Raw genomic sequence first — 4,822 nt, forward strand, 5'->3', positions numbered from 1 at the left:
ATTTGGCAGTAATCTTCAAAGCAGCTTGTATTGTTGTTGCTCACATTGGGCAGTAATCTTCAAAGCAGCTTGTATTGTTGTTGCTCACATTTGGCAGTAATCTTCAAAGCAGCTTGTATTGTTGTTGCTCACATTGGGCAGTAATCTTCAAAGCAGCCTGTGTTGTTGTTGCTCACATTGGGCAGTAATCTTCAAAGCAGCCTGTGTTGTTGTTGCTCACATTTGGCAGTAATCTTCAAAGCAGCTTGTATTGTTGTTGCTCACATTGGGCAGTAATCTTCAAAGCAGCCTGTGTTGTTGTTGCTCACATTGGGCAGCAATCTTCAAAGCAGCCTGTGTTGTTGTTGCTCACATTGGGCAGCAATCTTCAAAGCAGCTTGTGTTGTTGTTGCTCACATTGGGCAGTAATCTTCAAAGCAGCATGTGTTGTTGTTGCTCACATTGGGCAGCAATCTTCCAAGCAGCTTGTGTTGTTGTTGCTCACATTGCGTAGTAATCTTCAAAGCAGCTTGTGTTGTTGTTGCTCACATTGGGCAGCAATCTTCCAAGCAGCTTGTGTTGTTGTTGCTCACATTGCGTAGTAATCTTCAAAGCAGCTTGTATTGTTGTTGCTCACATTGGGCAGTAATCTTCAAAGCAGCCTGTGTTGTTGTTGCTCACATTTGGCAGCAATCTTCAAAGCAGCTTGTGTTGTTGTTGCTCACATTTGGCAGTAATCTCCAAAGCAGCCTGTGTTGTTGTTGCTCACATTTGGCAGCAATCTTCAAAGCAGCTTGTGTTGTTGTTGCTCACATTTGGCAGTAATCTCCAAAGCAGCCTGTGTTGTTGTTGCTCACATTTGGCAGCAATCTTCAAAGCAGCTTGTGTTGTTGTTGCTCACATTTGGCAGTAATCTCCAAAGCAGCCTGTGTTGTTGTTGCTCACATTTGGCAGCAATCTTCAAAGCAGCCTGTATTGTTGTTGCTCACATTTGGCAGTAATCTCCAAAGCAGCCTGTGTTGTTGTTGCTCACATTGCGTAGTAATCTTCAAAACAGCTTGTATTGTTGTTGCTCACATTGGGCAGTAAGCTTCAAAGCAGCCTGTGTTGTTGTTGCTCACATTTGGCAGTAATCTTCAAAGCAGCCTGTGTTGTTGTTGCTCACATTTGGCAGCAATCTTCAAAGCAGCCTGTGTTGTTGTTGCTCACATTGGGCAGCAATCTTCAAAGCAGCTTGTGTTGTTGTTGCTCACATTGGGCAGTAATCTTCAAAGCAGCCCGTGTTGTTGTTGCTCACATTGGGCAGCAATCTTCCAAGCAGCTTGTGTTGTTGTTGCTCACATTGCGTAGTAATCTTCAAAGCAGCTTGTGTTGTTGTTGCTCACATTGGGCAGCAATCTTCAAAGCAGCCTGTGTTGTTGTTGCTCACATTGGGCAGCAATCTTCCAAGCAGCCTGTGTTGTTGTTGCTCACATTGGGCAGCAATCTTCCAAGCAGCCTGTGTTGTTGTTGCTCACATTGGGCAGCAATCTTCCAAGCAGCTTGTGTTGTTGTTGCTCACATTGCGTACTAATCTTCAAAGCAGCCTGTGTTGTTGTTGCTCACATTGGGCAGCAATCTTCCAAGCAGCTCGTGTTGTTGTTGCTCACATTCCGTAGTAATCTTCAAAGCAGCCTGTGTTGTTGTTGCTCACATTGGGCAGCAATCTTCCAAGCAGCTTGTGTTGTTGTTGCTCACATTGCGTAGTAATCTTCAAAGCAGCCTGTGTTGTTGTTGCTCACATTGGGCAGCAATCTTCCAAGCAGCTTGTGCTGTTGTTGCTCACATTGCGTAGCAATCTTCAAAGCAGCCTGTATTGTTGTTGCTCACATTGGGCAGCAATCTTCCAAGCAGCTTGTGTTGTTGTTGCTCACATTGCGTAGTAATCTTCAAAGCAGCCTGTATTGTTGTTGCTCACATTTGGCAGTAATCTCCAAAGCAGCCTATGTTGTTGTTGCTCACATTGGGTAGCAATCTTCAAAGCAGCTTGTATTGTTGTTGCTCACATTGGGCAGCAATCTTCAAAGCAGCTTGTATTGTTGTTGCTCACATTGGGTAGCAATCTTCAAAGCAGCTTGTATTGTTGTTGCTCACATTGGGCAGCAATCTTCAAAGCAGCCTGTGTTGTTGTTGCTCACATTTGGCAGCAATCTTCAAAGCAGCCTGTGTTGTTGTTGCTCACATTGGGCAGCAATCTTCCAAGCAGCTTGTGTTGTTGTTGCTCACATTGGGTAGTAATCTTCAAAGCAGCTGTATTGTTGTTGCTCACATTGGGCAGTAATCTTCAAAGCAGCTTGTATTGTTGTTGCTCACATTGGGCAGCGATCTTCAAAGCAGCTTGTATTGTTGTTGCTCACATTGCGTAGCAATCTTCAAAGCAGCCTGTGTTGTTGTTGCTCACATTGGGTAGCAATCTTCAAAGCAGCTTGTATTGTTGTTGCTCACATTGGGCAGCAATCTTCAAAGCAGCTTGTATTGTTGTTGCTCACATTGGGTAGCAATCTTCAAAGCAGCCTGTGTTGTTGTTGCTCACATTGGGTAGCAATCTTCAAAGCAGCTTGTATTGTTGTTGCTCACATTGGGCAGCAATCTTCAAAGCAGCCTGTATTGTTGTTGCTCACATTGGGCAGTAATCTTCAAAGCAGCTTGTATTGTTGTTGCTCACATTTGGCAGCAATCTTCCAAGCAGCCTGTATTGTTGTTGCTCACATTGGGTAGCAATCTTCAAAGCAGCTTGTATTGTTGTTGCTCACATTGGGCAGTAATCTTCAAAGCAGCCTGTATTGTTGTTGCTCACATTTGGCAGCAATCTTCCAAGCAGCCTGTATTGTTGTTGCTCACATTGGGTAGCAATCTTCAAAGCAGCTTGTATTGTTGTTGCTCACATTGGGCAGCAATCTTCCAAGCAGCCTGTATTGTTGTTGCTCACATTGGGCAGCAATCTTCAAAGCAGCTTGTATTGTTGTTGCTCACATTGGGCAGCAATCTTCCAAGCAGCCTGTATTGTTGTTGCTCACATTGGGCAGTAATCTTCAAAGCAGCTTGTATTGTTGTTGCTCACATTGGGTAGCAATCTTCAAAGCAGCTTGTATTGTTGTTGCTCACATTGGGCAGTAATCTTCAAAGCAGCTTGTATTGTTGTTGCTCACATTGGGCAGCAATCTTCCAAGCAGCCTGTATTGTTGTTGCTCACATTGGGCAGTAATCTTCAAAGCAGCTTGTATTGTTGTTGCTCACATTGGGCAGTAATCTTCAAAGCAGCTTGTATTGTTGTTGCTCACATTTGGCAGCAATCTTCCAAGCAGCCTGTATTGTTGTTGCTCACATTGGGTAGCAATCTTCAAAGCAGCTTGTATTGTTGTTGCTCACATTGCGCAGCAATCTTCCGAGCAGCCTGTATTGTTGTTGCTCACATTGGGCAGTAATCTTCAAAGCAGCTTGTATTGTTGTTGCTCACATTGGGTAGCAATCTTCAAAGCAGCCTGTGTTGTTGTTGCTCACATTGGGTAGCAATCTTCAAAGCAGCTTGTATTGTTGTTGCTCACATTGGGCAGCAATCTTCAAAGCAGCTTGTATTGTTGTTGCTCACATTGGGTAGCGATCTTCAAAGCAGCTTGTATTGTTGTTGCTCACATTGGGCAGCAATCTTCAAAGCAGCTTGTATTGTTGTTGCTCACATTGGGTAGCAATCTTCAAAGCAGCCTGTGTTGTTGTTGCTCACATTGGGTAGCAATCTTCAAAGCAGCTTGTATTGTTGTTGCTCACATTGGGCAGCAATCTTCAAAGCAGCTTGTATTGTTGTTGCTCACATTGGGTAGCAATCTTCAAAGCAGCTTGTATTGTTGTTGCTCACATTGGGCAGTAATCTTCAAAGCAGCTTGTATTGTTGTTGCTCACATTGGGTAGCAATCTTCAAAGCAGCTTGTATTGTTGTTGCTCACATTGGGTAGCAATCTTCAAAGCAGCCTGTGTTGTTGTTGCTCACATTGGGCAGCAATCTTCAATGCAGCTTGTATTGTTGTTGCTCACATTGGGCAGCAATCTTCAAAGCAGCTTGTATTGTTGTTGCTCACATTGGGCAGTAATCTTCAAAGCAGCTTGTATTGTTGTTGCTCACATTGGGCAGTAATCTTCAAAGCAGCTTGTATTGTTGTTGCTCACATTGGGTAGCAATCTTCAAAGCAGCTGTATTGTTGTTGCTCACATTTGGCAGCAATCTTTAAAGCAGCTGTATTGTGGTTGCTGACATTGCATAGCAATCTTCAAAGCAGCTGTATTGTTGTTGCTCACATTGGGCAGCCATCTTCCAAGCAGCCTGTATTGTTGTTGCTCACATTGGGCAGCAATCTTCAAAGCAGCTTGTATTGTTGTTGCTCACATTGGGCAGCAATCTTCAAAGCAGCTTGTATTGTTGTTGCTCACATTGGGTAGCAATCTTCAAAGCAGCTTGTATTGTTGTTGCTCACATTGGGTAGCAATCTTCAAAGCAGCTTGTATTGTTGTTGCTCACATTGGGCAGCAATCTTCCAAGCAGCCTGTATTGTTGTTGCTCACATTGGGCAGTAATCTTCAAAGCAGCTTGTATTGTTGTTGCTCACATTTGGCAGCAATCTTCCAAGCAGCCTGTATTGTTGTTGCTCACATTGGGTAGCAATCTTCAAAGCAGCTTGTATTGTTGTTGCTCACATTGGGCAGCAATCTTCCAAGCAGCCTGTATTGTTGTTGCTCACATTGGGCAGCAATCTTCAAAGCAGCTTGTATTGTTGTTGCTCACATTGGGCAGCAATCTTCCAAGCAGCTTGTA

The sequence above is a fragment of the Myxine glutinosa genome, chromosome 14 (assembly GCF_964187855.1).
Source record: "Myxine glutinosa chromosome 14, kmMyxGlut1.1, whole genome shotgun sequence".
Lineage (NCBI taxonomy): Eukaryota > Metazoa > Chordata > Myxini > Myxiniformes > Myxinidae > Myxine > Myxine glutinosa.